The sequence below is a fragment of the Melospiza georgiana genome, chromosome Z, assembly GCF_028018845.1.
Source record: "Melospiza georgiana isolate bMelGeo1 chromosome Z, bMelGeo1.pri, whole genome shotgun sequence".
NCBI classification, from domain to species: domain Eukaryota; kingdom Metazoa; phylum Chordata; class Aves; order Passeriformes; family Passerellidae; genus Melospiza; species Melospiza georgiana.
Window position 1 is genome coordinate 43,312,922 of NC_080465.1, and position 15,213 is coordinate 43,328,134.

Below are 15,213 nucleotides of genomic sequence, written 5' to 3' on the forward strand. Positions count from 1 at the left end.
AGAGGTGAAGGTAAGATAGGCAAGTGCTCGAGAGAGCCTTGCTGTGGATGCACAGGCTTGAAGCAATCCCAGCCTGACTCTGAAAGAGCAGTTCTCCTCCTGGCCATTCCTCCAGTTTGCTGTCCTTTAACCCTAGGCCAAAACTCACGGCTGATTGTTGCCTCTTGCTTTCCTTTTCATTGTGCCTCTCCTTTCCACCTGCAAAAGATCCAAACAATGCTCCAGTTAGAAATGGTTCCGCCCAGGATGTGTCAGTAGCCTTCCTTCTCGACCTCATCGTTGCAAAGCCTGAGCTCCTCTGTGCCAGCTCCTTTCTTTTTGCTGTCATTGCCGTGCTTTTGAGGTGGAATTGCCTAGGCAGGAGCCTCTAGCAGTCAGCAGCTTCCTGAGGAGGGGAAGCAGAAGGCCATGCACTACTCTCTTCAGTCCTGGGGCCGCTGGGAGGAGCCAAGAGAATGGGCTGCAAGATGTGGCAGTGCAGGCTTCGGGTGGATAGAAGGAAAAGGCTCTTCACCCACAGGGTGCTTGGCCACTGGAACAGGCTCTCCAGGGAAGGGGTGCCAGCAGCAAGGCTGACTGAGCTCCAAAAGTGTTTGGACAGCGCTCTTGGGCATGTGATTGTTGAGGCTGCCCCGGGCAGGCCCTGGAGTTGGGCTCAGTGATCTTTGAGAATCCCTTGCAAGCCAGAAAATTCTCTGGTACTGTGATTGTGTTCTTGAGAAGATGGCATTTCACAGCTGCCCCTGAGCATGAGGTAGAAGCAGCCCTACATGCATTGAAAGAAGTATCTACAGGATATGAAAATAGAATGTATCTATCAGAGATGTAACTATGTGAGCACATAAGGATTGCTGATGGCAGATGATTTTTGAAGTTGAACACCTGTGTTTGAGGACAAGGCCAGTGAAATGCTTGCATGGCCTGAATGAGAGGGATCCCAGAGGAGAAGTGCCATCATTCTGGTTTTTGCAGCTTTGGAGCAGGTGTGAGCTGAGTCAGGGCATAAGGGGATTTGTTGACACTGAAGCCCTGAACTCCTCAGGCATGACCAATTTGTTTTGGGGTCACCACAAGCTAGGTTTAGGACTGCAATGGGTGCCAGGAACTTTGAAGCAGGTGATGCGTGGAGGAGGATCTGCAACTGCACTGGGACAGCTCTCTACATCCTCTATGGAAAGGTCTGTGTTTGCCTGGGAGGCAACACGATTCCTTCAGAAGCTGCAGCCCGCTTTGACGTGGAAGGTGGCGTGGGGAAAGTGAGCACGCAGCCTGTGTGTGGTGGTTGGTGGGAGAGGCAGCTGGAGCCTGGTGCCCTTGTGTTAGTGCTTTGAGGGCAAGTGGGGATTTTCTTACCTTTGAGGATCCCCAAGTGCTGTGGGGATGCCTGGAGGCAGCCGAGGAGACGAGGATGTGGGTGCAGAGGCCGGGTGTGGCGCTGAGTGCAGGAGGTGGCTGGTCAGGGACAGCCCAGGAGCTGATCGTGCAGCTGCTGCTCCAGCGCTGCTCCAGCAGCGTTCCACCAAGGGCCGCAGGAGCAGGAGACAACGACAGTTGCTATGGGCACAGCCCAACATTCCATGTAGAACCCCAGGGGAGCCATGGGAGAGAAAGAGGCATGGGCCACCTCTGTCCCTTTTACTTCTGCTGCTGCAAGCTTGCTCTGAGAGCCTTGCCATTGGGTTTTTCTCCTGAGTGGTCTGAGGAGACGGGCAAAAGCAGTGCAGGGACAGCCCTGGCTCTTCTCGGTGCTTCTCTGCAAGGTGTCTCCAGCTGAACGTGCCCAGGAGGCTGTCTGTGTCCAAGGGCCCAGAACCTCATCTCCTGCCCTGGAGAACCAGCAGGACTCCTCCCGCTGGCTCTCCTCCAGCTCTGAGAGGAGCTAGAATTTGCAAGTTGTTCAGCCGAGAGGCAACTCCAAAGCTTCCTCTCCAAGTGGAGGCATTCATGCTGCCCCCTTTCTCAAATCTCCTTTTGGTGCCCAATAATGTGGCTTGATGTTTTCCCTCCTTTGGCCTCTGAGCTGGTCACTCACCTCATCACTCCTTCCTTGAAACTTAGAGAAACAGCATGTTTCTCAGGGGAACTGATGGGGACACACAGACAGGGACAGCACGGTGGCATTTCTGTAGCAAACATGAATGCAGACTTTGTATATCCCTCTTCCAGCTCCCTTGGAGAAACTAGCTGTTTGTCTCAAAAGACTCAGGGATTCCTCTAACAACGGAACGCTGATGGAATTATCTTTCCACACTGATGGCCTTGGCATTTCTTTTAATACTTAGATGGCAGATAGGATAAAACCCAGCCAGTTTTGCTGCTTCCCGGCCTTTAGTTAAGGCAAAGCAAATCTTGCTTCAGTCCCAATCTTGCTTCCTTGCCAGGCTGCATGTTGCCCACAGGGCAGCAAAGTGAGGGGGCAGCTGTAACAAGTGCCACTGCAAGGCAGATACTTTGTAGGCTCCAAGGCCCAGCTGCACTGGCTCCATCAGACAAGGGCAAGCTTCCCTGCGCTTCCCAGAAGCAGCCTGGCAATTGCCCCCTCCCTGGCCCCCTCTCCACCCTGCACAGCCCCTGCCACCAAAGCCTTGCTGGGCAGTGCCATTTGCTGGGCTAGACGAAAGAGGGAGTTTGCTTCTTCTTTCGTGCAAATACCTAAGCTGGGGGAAGCCAGAGAGAGGATAATGATCCCAGCAGCTGTGCTTTAGCTAAGGAGATTGGTGGAGGCCCAGAGCGGGAGAGGGGTCCTTTCAAGAGAAACTGAAACTGAACTACTGATGCCTTTGTGGTGCATGGGATATGAATTGGACAGAATTGGAGGGGTTCTAGAAAGGTCTTCCAAGGTGGTCAGGTGCATCAGTGCCCCAAAATGAAACAAAGTTATGTTGCTGGGCTACAAAAAGGACTAAAGCTGTTGCTTTTAGGGCAGAAATGATGGTGAGAGCAGAGCACTCATTTTGATCCAATTCATTGAATTAAACAAAGCCTCCCTTTCCACTGGCAGCTGAGATTTGTAGGAATCAAAGGATGAAGCGCCAGCGTTCTTTCCCTGGCAGGAAAGGAGACACACCTTTGCCAGTCCTGCCAGCTGAGCAAGGGGCCGGGCCTTGGGGAGGTGGTGCGTGCCCAGATTCTCCTCTCAGGGCAAGTGCCGTCTTTGATTGCCACAGTGATTTCATACAGACCAAAAGACAAAGTGGAACAAACATGGTTTAATGATAAAGACAGATTGTGTCTCAACAAAGGCAAAATGACAAAAGACAGAGCATAGCCAACACTAAGCCTCTTCCATTGACTGATCAATCTAATCCTACTAATGAATCTTGAATAATACTCATGTACCTTAACTAAGAAATTGAGGAGATTCCTATCATGTAAACTAACTAAATAGAATTTCAGCAAGTCTAAAAGCTTAAAAACCAGTCCTATTCCTATCTAGTCCTATTGACGCCTAAGCCTTGCTAGGCCTGGCTGGACAAGCTGCAGGCTTGTCTAATTTGGTCTTTTCTTCTTGGCGAGAGGCTCTGCTTCTTTGCGAGGGCGATGTCTTCTCCTGTGTTTGTTCCTTTCCTGCATGGTTTCAAACACCCTGGAAGATAGGAAACAAACCATCCATTGTTCAATTTAGTACACACCATTACAGCAAGTGGCAAGATCTGCCTTTTAGTATGAATTTCTGTCTTTTTGGGCAGTGGCAGGTTGTGAATTGATCAGAGCATGAGTCCGATCTTTCTTGTTTCAATGCCTTGAAATGTCTTCCTCCTTTTGCTGCATCCTATTTGGAATTTGATCAGCAGCATCAAAGCAAGCTTGGATGGATCTGTTGCTCCTTGTATGCAGTGTGTGTTGTTGGGGCAGGGTAAGGTTTCATTGTGAAGGCTGGGTTTGAAGTGAGCTGTTTGGGTTTGAGGTGGGTTGTAAGCTTGAGCAGGGCTGCGAGGGGCGATGGTGCAAGTGGCCTGAGCTTGCCCTGCGGCGCCTTTGCAAAGGGTCAGCCTGTTTGAGTGGCAAGGCGCAGGTTGGAGCAGAAAGAGCAGGAAGTTGCGCACCGTTTGCACTGGCCGCAGGGAAAGGGGCCTCCCGCCGGACGGGGCGGCTGGCGCGGTTGGCAGCAGGGACACTGGGCGCTGCCAGCCCTCTTGCGGCTTCTCTTGCCTGTCTGCCCATCCTCCTTTCTGGGGGGGCTTTTGCTCCTCTTGCCTTCGCCCACAGCCTAGAAATCAAAGAATCCTCTTTCAATGTTTCCTTCCCGTCAGAAAGCTGGAAATGCCTGCGTCCAGCACAAAAATCGATTGGCCTAAGCAAATCCTTGCAAAGCCTCAAGAGCTGAGGAAAGGGCTGCCTTTGCCAGTGGGCTGCGGCGGGCTGCCAAGGCAGAGCTTGGAGGGAAATGCTCCTCTTTCCTACAGGCCAAAGGGGTGGGATAAATGTGTGGCTGTCTAGAATTCTACATTTCTTATTTCTACCTCTCTGCCTAACATTTATTTCCCTTGGGTTTTCCTGCAGAAATGTCTAGGGAATGGGATGGAAATTCAGTCAAATTAGGGAAGACACATGGTTAGACGTTTTCTACAACCCAGAATATTCTCTCTCTCTCTTTCTCTTTCTCTCTCTCTCTCTCACTCTTGCCAACCAAATTGCTCTTTGCTGGTAAGGAAAGTCTGAGGGGAGCCACAGCACTGGCAGCTGCTTCTTGGGGAGTATGCTGGGATGCTAGAAAAAGTGCCTGAAAATCTGCAACATCTCCCTGAAGACAGGGATTGCTGATGTCAGGAGGAGTTAAGTGGGGAATGAAGGGTGTGATTGGAGTCAGCAAAGGTGGCAGCCCTTGAGAAAGCCATCTGTAGAGAGTGCAAGGCCATTTGGGTGGTGGTGCGGCTTTTTTGGCTCAGAGTTAGGCTCCAGAATGGCGTATTTCAGGGCAGCAGCAGCAGAAGGAAGGCCTGGGCAGCATCTGCTGTGCCTTTCCCAGCACATGGGACGATGTGATCCTGGCAAAGCGGCGTCTGGCATGGCTGGCCAGCAGGTTTTCTCCCCTTCTCCCAGTTTCTCCACCCTCCTGGCATGCCTGGATTTTCTTGCCCCTCACCTGAGCAAGAGTGCTAGCAACTCTATGCTCCTTTTTCCAGGTGTAGTAGTACTCCACACACTGTGCCACGGTCTTAGTCTGGATCTGTTGTGAAGAGAAAAAGAAGGAATCTAAAATTCCTTTGTAGGGTGCATTGGGGAAAAAGAAGAAGATGGAGTAAAGTAGGAAGTAAAATCATGAAGTAAATGGAGTAGGGTGTAAAATGAAATCAAGATGGAGAAAGAGAGGCATCGTGCAATGTAGTAAAGCGTGTATCATGCTAGGTGGTAGCACACGTAATGCACAGATCAACAAGAAATCCATCTAGCACAGGTCTTCTTTGCCGGGTTCACTGCAGTTATGCCAGCACAATGTCTTGTGGAAGCAGCAGCAGACGTGTGCGACAAGTCTGAGAGAATAAATCATCATATTGCAAAGGAGCTTGGAGAAAAGGGCTGGAGAGACAGGATCATCCTTTTCACACATGCCTTTGATGTCCCGTTTTGTTCCTACTTGAGCAGTTTTGGTACTTGAGAAGAGAGAGACCGAAGGCCAGTGTTTGTTACCAGATAGAAGCAAGCTTTCCTCCTGATGATCTGCTGAGGTAAAGAATGTCCTGTGGCTTTACCTGCTTCTGGATGAGATGAAAATCCTTGCCGTAGGTGTGGAAAGCCTTTTGGAAGGAGTCCTTCTCCTCAGGTGTCCATCTGTCGGAGCCTGGCAATAAAAAGCAGCAGGTAAATGGATCCCTCGATCCACATGAAGTAGATCCCACTGGCCGCCGCAAGAAAATGGTTGCAGGCCATCATTGCCGTGTGAGTACACGTCTGCTCCCTCAGAAGGTGATGAAGACAAGAGCAGGCATTCCGCCGGGAAAAGGATTGGAAAAGAAGTAAAGCTGAAGGACTAGATGCTGGTGCTTTCCCCAGCCGCCGAGAAGAGAAGCCCTTGTGCTGGTGTTAAGCACAATTTGTTGAAGCAGAAACACTTGCCACAACACTGAAGGGGACGGCAGCATCTGTCAGTGAAGGAAGAAGCTCTGCTTTGCTTACCTGCGTAATGATAATCAGCCAAGGGATGGCCTTGAGCTGTTGCAGGCCCCCCTGAGAGCAACATCTCCAGAGCCTCCTGCAAGATCCAAGGGGAAAAGGCTTTAGGCACCCCACCACATCCAAAATGAGCCGAAAAGCACAGATGCTGCCTTTCAGCTACTTTGCCTCTTCAGACATTCAAGCAACTGTATGCCATGTGGGTGAAAGCCTGGGATTTGATCCCAGTGCCTAATTTTTGCTGCCCAGCCCTTTGATGCTGGTGCCCAAGAGTGGCATTTTGCTCCCCAAGCGAATGATTTAGCGGCTGCTGCAGCCAGAATGGCCTCAGCTGAGTGAGGCTTCTGGGAATTTCCTCTCCAAATGTCTTAGAGCAGCCAGAGCTGCAGGCGATTTCCAAGGCAGCAGGCTGCAGGAGCTTGCGCCGCCGCCTGCAGGAGGGAGATTCTCCCTGCTGGAGCCGTTTGGGCTCAGCCCTGCCGCAGCTGGAGGAGACACAGCAGGCAGCAGGTGCTCTGCTCCCTGTGAAGAGCCTTCATCAAGGAGCAGGCAGGAAAGGCTGTGCCAGTGGCCGGGCCTTGTGCATTGCCTGTGCCCTCTTCTGTGCGCCCACAGAGCGGCTTCTTACCGGAAGGCTGCCGCGTGCCTGGTGCAGGCAGTGCAGGGCGCGCTCCAGGTCAGCTGCTGGGCCGGCAATGCCACGGGAGCTGGCCATGTCCAGCAGTTGTCTTACTGCAAGCACAAGAAAAAGCCAGCCCAAGTCAGCCTTGAGGCCAGCAAGAGCAAAGGTTGCCATGCAAGGCGGAAGGAAAGGCCAGGAGCTAAAGGCAGCAACTTGGAGAGCATGAAAAGGAGAGCAAAGACAGGGCCAGCTGAAGCAAGGGCCCCCGCAGTGCTGGCTCTCCCTTCAGAGCAGCTTCTTGTAGAAGAAGTGGAGGCCAATCTCCTCTCTTGCAGTGGCAAATGGGCCTGAGCAATTTGGAGAGCAAGATGCTTGCTCTTTTTGCTGCTCTGCTGCAGAAGCAGAGCGTTCTCCTTGCCTCTAACACTTCTAGATGGGAAGATGGGCGAGACAGGGAGAGAAGCGGAGCCTGTAAAAAGCTGCCTTTCTATGCAAAAGGAGACTTGGAAAGATCCAAGTATGTCAGGGGTGGAAGAAAAGCTTGAAGAGAAGCTACCTCTGTCAGGTTTTTCCATGTCAGAGTCGTCTTCTCCCCAGGGCTTCCAGACCAGGCTTGCAGGCTCTTCATCCTCACTTGGTGCTCTGCTCTGCAGCTCTGGCAGCTCAGCCTGAAAGTCGCTGCCAACATTGATGTGCCTAAAGGAAGAAAGAGGTGAAGGTAAGATAGGCAAGTGCTCGAGAGAGCCTTGCTGTGGATGCACAGGATTGAAGCAATCCCAGCCTGACTCTGAAAGAGCAGTTCTCCTCCTGGCCTTTCCTCCAGTTTGCTGTCCTTTAACCCTAGGCCAAAACTCACGGCTGATTGTTGCCTCTTGCTTTCCTTTTCATTGTGCCTCTCCTTTCCACCTGCAAAAGATCCAAACAATGCTCCAGCTAGAAATGGTTCCGCCCAGGATGTGTCAGTAGCCTTCCTTCTCGACCTCATCGTTGCAAAGCCTGAGCTCCTCTGTGCCAGCTCCTTTCTTTTTGCTGTCATTGCCGTGCTTTTGAGGTGGAATTGCCTAGGCAGGAGCCTCTAGCAGTCAGCAGCTTCCTGAGGAGGGGAAGCAGAAGGCCATGCACTACTCTCTTCAGTCCTGGGGCCACTGGCAGGAGCCAAGAGAATGGGCTGCAAGATGTGGCAGTGCAGGCTTCGGGTGGATAGAAGGAAAAGGCTCTTCACGCAGAGGGTGCTTGGCCACTGGAACAGGCTCTCCAGGGAAGGGGTGCCAGCAGCAAGGCTGACTGAGCTCCAAAAGTGTTTGCACAGCGCTCTTGGGCATGTGATTGTTGAGGCTGCCCCAGGCAGGCCCTGGAGTTGGGCTCAGTGATCTTTGAGAATCCCTTGCAAGCCAGAAAATTCTCTGGTACTGTGATTGTGTTCTTGAGAAGATGGCATTTCACAGCTGCCCCTGAGCATGAGGTAGAAGCAGCCCTACATGCATTGAAAGAAGTATCTACAGGATATGAAAATAGAATGTATCTATCAGAGATGTAACTATGTGAGCACATAAGGATTGCTGATGGCAGATGATTTTTGAAGTTGAACACCTGTGTTTGAGGACAAGGCCAGTGAAATGCTTGCATGGCCTGAATGAGAGGGATCCCAGAGGAGAAGTGCCATCATTCTGGTTTTTGCAGCTTTGGAGCAGGTGTGAGCTGAGTCAGGGCATGAGGGGATTTGTTGACACTGAAGCCCTGAACTCCTCAGGCATGACCAATTTGTTTTGGGGTCACCACAAGCTAGGTTTAGGACTGCAATGGGTGCCAGGAACTTTGAAGCAGGTGATGCGTGGAGGAGGATCTGCAACTGCACTGGGACAGCTCTCTACATCCTCTATGGAAAGGTCTGTGTTTGCCTGGGAGGCAACACGATTCCTTCAGAAGCTGCAGCCCGCTTTGACGTGGAAGGTGGCGTGGGGAAAGTGAGCACGCAGCCTGTGTGTGGTGGTTGGTGGGAGAGGCAGCTGGAGCCTGGTGCCCTTGTGTTAGTGCTTTGAGGGCAAGTGGGGATTTTCTTACCTTTGAGGATCCCCAAGTGCTGTGGGGATGCCTGGAGGCAGCCGAGGAGACGAGGATGTGGGTGCAGAGGCCGGGTGTGGCGCTGAGTGCAGGAGGTGGCTGGTCAGGGACAGCCCAGGAGCTGATTGTGCAGCTGCTGCTCCAGCGCTGCTCCAGCAGCGTTCCACCAAGGGCCGCAGGAGCAGGAGACAACGACAGTTGCTATGGGCACAGCCCAACATTCCATGTAGAACCCCAGGGGAGCCATGGGACAGAAAGAGGCATGGGCCACCTCTGTCCCTTTTACTTCTGCTGCTGCAAGCTTGCTCTGAGAGCCATGCCATTGGGTTTTTCTCCTGAGTGGTCTGAGGAGACGGGCAAAAGCAGTGCAGGGACAGCCCTGGCTCTTCTCGGTGCTTCTCTGCAAGGTGTCTCCAGCTGAACGTGCCCAGGAGGCTGTCTGTGTCCAAGGGCCCAGAACCTCATCTCCTGCCCTGGAGAACCAGCAGGACTCCTCCCGCTGGCTCTCCTCCAGCTCTGAGAGGAGCTAGAATTTGCAAGTTGTTCGGCCGAGAGGCAACTCCAAAGCTTCCTCTCCAAGTGGAGGCATTCATGCTGCCCCCTTTCTCAAATCTCCTTTTGGTGCCCAATAATGTGGCTTGATGTTTTCCCTCCTTTGGCCTCTGAGCTGGTCACTCACCTCATCACTCCTTCCTTGAAACTTAGAGAAACAGCATGTTTCTCAGGGGAACTGATGGGGACACACAGACAGGGACAGCCCGGTGGCATTTCTGTAGCAAACATGAATGCAGACTTTGTATATCCCTCTTCCAGCTCCCTTGGAGAAACTAGCTGTTTGTCTCAAAAGACTCAGGGATTCCTCTAACAAAGGAACGCTGATGGAATTATCTTTCCACACTGATGGCCTTGGCATTTCTTGTAATACTTAGATGGCAGATAGGATAAAACCCAGCCAGTTTTGCTGCTTCCCGGCCTTTAGTTAAGGCAAAGCAAATCTTGCTTCAGTCCCAATCTTGCTTCCTTGCCAGGCTGCATGTTGCCCACAGGGCAGCAAAGTGAGGGGGCAGCTGTAACAAGTGCCACTGCAAGGCAGATACTTTGTAGGCTCCAAGGCCCAGCTGCACTGGCTCCATCAGACAAGGGCAAGCTTCCCTGCGCTTCCCAGAAGCAGCCTGGCAATTGCCCCCTCCCTGGCCCCCTCTCCACCCTGCACAGCCCCTGCCACCAAAGCCTTGCTGGGCAGTGCCATTTGCTGGGCTAGACGAAAGAGGGAGTTTGCTTCTTCTTTCGTGCAAATACCTAAGCTGGGGGAAGCCAGAGAGAGGATAATGATCCCAGCCGCTGTGCTTTAGCTAAGGAGATTGGTGGAGGCCCAGAGCGGGAGAGGGGTCCTTTCAAGAGAAACTGAAACTGAACTACTGATGCCTTTGTGGTGCATGGGATATGAATTGGACAGAATTGGAGGGGTTCTAGAAAGGTCTTCCAAGGTGGTCAGGTGCATCAGTGCCCCAAAATGAAACAAAGTTATGTTGCTGGGCTACAAAAAGGACTAAAGCTGTTGCTTTTAGGGCAGAAATGATGGTGAGAGCAGAGCACTCATTTTGATCCAATTCATTGAATTAAACAAAGCCTCCCTTTCCACTGGCAGCTGAGATTTGTAGGAATCAAAGGATGAAGCGCCAGCGTTCTTTCCCTGGCAGGAAAGGAGACACACCTTTGCCAGTCCTGCCAGCTGAGCAAGGGGCCGGGCCTTGGGGAGGTGGTGCGTGCCCAGATTCTCCTCTCAGGGCAAGTGCCGTCTTTGATTGCCGCAGTGATTTCATACGGACCAAAAGACAAAGTGGAACAAACATGGTTTAATGATAAAGACAGATTGTGTCTCAACAAAGGCAAAATGACAAAAGACAGAGCATAGCCAACACTAAGCCTCTTCCATTGACTGATAAATCTAATCCTACTAATGAATCTTGAATAATACTCATGTACCTTAACTAAGAAATTGAGGAGATTCCTATCATGTAAACTAACTAAATAGAATTTCAGCAAGTCTAAAAGCTTAAAAACCAGTCCTATTCCTATCTAGTCCTATTGACGCCTAAGCCTTGCTAGGCCTGGCTGGACAAGCTGCAGGCTTGTCTAATTTGGTCTTTTCTTCTTGGCGAGAGGCTCTGCTTCTTTGCGAGGGTGATGTCTTCTCCTGTGTTTGTTCCTTTCCTGCATGGTTTCAAACACCCTGGAAGATAGGAAACAAACCATCCATTGTTCAATTTAGTACACACCATTACAGCAAGTGGCAAGATCTGCCTTTTAGTATGAATTTCTGTCTTTTTGGGCAGTGGCAGGTTGTGAATTGATCAGAGCATGAGTCCGATCTTTCTTGTTTCAATGCCTTGAAATGTCTTCCTCCTTTTGCTGCATCCTATTTGGAATTTGATCAGCAGCATCAAAGCAAGCTTGGACGGATCTGTTGCTCCTTGTATGCAGTGTGTGTTGTTGGGGCAGGGTAAGGTTTCATTGTGAAGGCTGGGTTTGAAGTGAGCTGTTTGGGTTTGAGGTGGGTTGTAAGCTTGAGCAGGGCTGCGAGGGGCGATGGTGCAAGTGGCCTGAGCTTGCCCTGCGGCGCCTTTGCAAAGGGCCAGCCTGTTTGAGTGGCAAGGCGCAGGTTGGAGCAGAAAGAGCAGGAAGTTGCGCACCGTTTGCACTGGCCGCAGGGAAAGGGGCCTCCCGCCGGACGGGGCGGCTGGCGCGGTTGGCAGCAGGGACACTGGGCGCTGCCAGCCCTCTTGCGGCTTCTCTTGCCTGTCTGCCCATCCTCCTTTCTGGGGGGGCTTTTGCTCCTCTTGCCTTCGCCCACAGCCTGGAAATGAAAGAATCCTCTTTCAATGTTTCCTTCCCGTCAGAAAGCTGGAAATGCCTGCGTCCACCACAAAAATCTCTTGGCCTAAGCAAATCCTTGCAAAGCCTCAAGAGCTGAGGAAAGGGCTGCCTTTGCCAGTGGGCTGCGGCGGGCTGCCAAGGCAGAGCTTGGAGGGAAATGCTCCTCTTTCCTACAGGCCAAAGGGGTGGGATAAATGTGTGGCTGTCTAGAATTCTACATTTCTTATTTCTCTCTCTCTGCCTAACATTTATTTCCCTTGGGTTTTCCTGCAGAAATGTCTAGGGAATGGGATGGAAATTCAGTCAAATTAGGGAAGACACATGGTTAGACGTTTTCTACAACCCAGAATAATCTCTCTCTCTCTTTCTCTTTCTCTCTCTCTCTCTCACTCTTGCCAACCAAATTGCTCTTTGCTGGTAAGGAAAGTCTGAGGGGAGCCACAGCACTGGCAGCTGCTTCTTGGGGAGTATGCTGGGATGCTAGAAAAAGTGCCTGAAAATCTGCAACATCTCCCTGAAGACAGGGATTGCTGATGTCAGGAGGAGTTAAGTGGGGAATGAAGGGTGTGATTGGAGTCAGCAAAGGTGGCAGCCCTTGAGAAAGCCATCTGTAGAGAGTGCAAGGCCATTTGGGTGGTGGTGCGGCTTTTTTGGCTCAGAGTTAGGCTCCAGAATGGCGTATTTCAGGGCAGCAGCAGCAGAAGGAAGGCCTGGGCAGCATCTGCTGTGCCTTTCCCAGCACATGGGACGATGTGATCCTGGCAAAGCGGCGTCTGGCATGGCTGGCCAGCAGGTTTTCTCCCCTTCTCCCAGTTTCTCCACCCTCCTGGCATGCCTGGATTTTCTTGCCCCTCACCTGAGCAAGAGTGCTAGCAACTCTATGCTCCTTTTTCCAGGTGTAGTAGTACTCCACACACTGTGCCACGGTCTTAGTCTGGATCTGTTGTGAAGAGAAAAAGAAGGAATCTAAAATTCCTTTGTAGGGTGCATTGGGGAAAAAGAAGAAGATGGAGTAAAGTAGGAAGTAAAATCATGAAGTAAATGGAGTAGGGTGTAAAATGAAATCAAGATGGAGAAAGAGAGGCATCGTGCAATGTAGTAAAGCGTGTATCATGCTAGGTGGTAGCACACGTAATGCACAGATCAACAAGAAATCCATCTAGCACAGGTCTTCTTTGCCGGGTTCACTGCAGTTATGCCAGCACAATGTCTTGTGGAAGCAGCAGCAGACGTGTGCGACAAGTCTGAGAGAATAAATCATCATATTGCAAAGGAGCTTGGAGAAAAGGGCTGGAGAGACAGGATCATCCTTTTCACACATGCCTTTGATGTCCCGTTTTGTTCCTACTTGAGCAGTTTTGGTACTTGAGAAGAGAGAGACCGAAGGCCAGTGTTTGTTACCAGATAGAAGCAAGCTTTCCTCCTGATGATCTGCTGAGGTAAAGAATGTCCTGTGGCTTTACCTGCTTCTGGATGAGATGAAAATCCTTGCCGTAGGTGTGGAAAGCCTTTTGGAAGGAGTCCTTCTCCTCAGGTGTCCATCTGTCGGAGCCTGGCAATAAAAAGCAGCAGGTAAATGGATCCCTCGATCCACATGAAGTAGATCCCACTGGCCGCCGCAAGAAAATGGTTGCAGGCCATCATTGCCGTGTGAGTACACGTCTGCTCCCTCAGAAGGTGATGAAGACAAGAGCAGGCATTCCGCCGGGAAAAGGATTGGAAAAGAAGTAAAGCTGAAGGACTAGATGCTGGTGCTTTCCCCAGCCGCCGAGAAGAGAAGCCCTTGTGCTGGTGTTAAGCACAATTTGTTGAAGCAGAAACACTTGCCACAACACTGAAGGGGACGGCAGCATCTGTCAGTGAAGGAAGAAGCTCTGCTTTGCTTACCTGCGTAATGATAATCAGCCAAGGGATGGCCTTGAGCTGTTGCAGGCCCCCCTGAGAGCAACATCTCCAGAGCCTCCTGCAAGATCCAAGGGGAAAAGGCTTTAGGCACCCCACCACATCCAAAATGAGCCGAAAAGCACAGATGCTGCCTTTCAGCTACTTTGCCTCTTCAGACATTCAAGCAACTGTATGCCATGTGGGTGAAAGCCTGGGATTTGATCCCAGTGCCTAGTTTTTGCTGCCCAGCCCTTTGATGCTGGTGCCCAAGAGTGGCATTTTGCTCCCCAAGCGAATGATTTAGCGGCTGCTGCAGCCAGAATGGCCTCAGCTGAGTGAGGCTTCTGGGAATTTCCTCTCCAAATGTCTTAGAGCAGCCAGAGCTGCAGGCGATTTCCAAGGCAGCAGGCTGCAGGAGCTTGCGCCGCCGCCTGCAGGAGGGAGATTCTCCCTGCTGGAGCCGTTTGGGCTCAGCCCTGCCGCAGCTGGAGGAGACACAGCAGGCAGCAGGTGCTCTGCTCCCTGTGAAGAGCCTTCATCAAGGAGCAGGCAGGAAAGGCTGTGCCAGTGGCCGGGCCTTGTGCATTGCCTGTGCCCTCTTCTGTGCGCCCACAGAGCGGCTTCTTACCGGAAGGCTGCCGCGTGCCTGGTGCAGGCAGTGCAGGGCGCGCTCCAGGTCAGCTGCTGGGCCGGCAATGCCACGGGAGCTGGCCATGTCCAGCAGTTGTCTTACTGCAAGCACAAGAAAAAGCCAGCCCAAGTCAGCCTTGAGGCCAGCAAGAGCAAAGGTTGCCATGCAAGGCGGAAGGAAAGGCCAGGAGCTAAAGGCAGCAACTTGGAGAGCATGAAAAGGAGAGCAAAGACAGGGCCAGCTGAAGCAAGGGCCCCCGCAGTGCTGGCTCTCCCTTCAGAGCAGCTTCTTGTAGAAGAAGTGGAGGCCAATCTCCTCTCTTGCAGTGGCAAATGGGCCTGAGCAATTTGGAGAGCAAGATGCTTGCTCTTTTTGCTGCTCTGCTGCAGAAGCAGAGCGTTCTCCTTGCCTCTAACACTTCTAGATGGGAAGATGGGCGAGACAGGGAGAGAAGCGGAGCCTGTAAAAAGCTGCCTTTCTATGCAAAAGGAGACTTGGAAAGATCCAAGTATGTCAGGGGTGGAAGAAAAGCTTGAAGAGAAGCTACCTCTGTCAGGTTTTTCCATGTCAGAGTCGTCTTCTCCCCAGGGCTTCCAGACCAGGGTTGCAGGCTCTTCATCCTCACTTGGTGCTCTGCTCTGCAGCTCTGGCAGCTCAGCCTGAAAGTCGCTGCCAACATTGATGTGCCTAAAGGAAGAAAGAGGTGAAGGTAAGATAGGCAAGTGCTCGAGAGAGCCTTGCTGTGGATGCACAGGATTGAAGCAATCCCAGCCTGACTCTGAAAGAGCAGTTCTCCTCCTGGCCTTTCCTCCAGTTTGCTGTCCTTTAACCCTAGGCCAAAACTCACGGCTGATTGTTGCCTCTTGCTTTCCTTTTCATTGTGCCTCTCCTTTCCACCTGCAAAAGATCCAAACAATGCTCCAGCTAGAAATGGTTCCGCCCAGGATGTGTCAGTAGCCTTCCTTCTCGACCTCATCGTTGCAAAGCCTGAGCTCCTCTGTGCCAGCTCCTTTCTTTTTGCTGT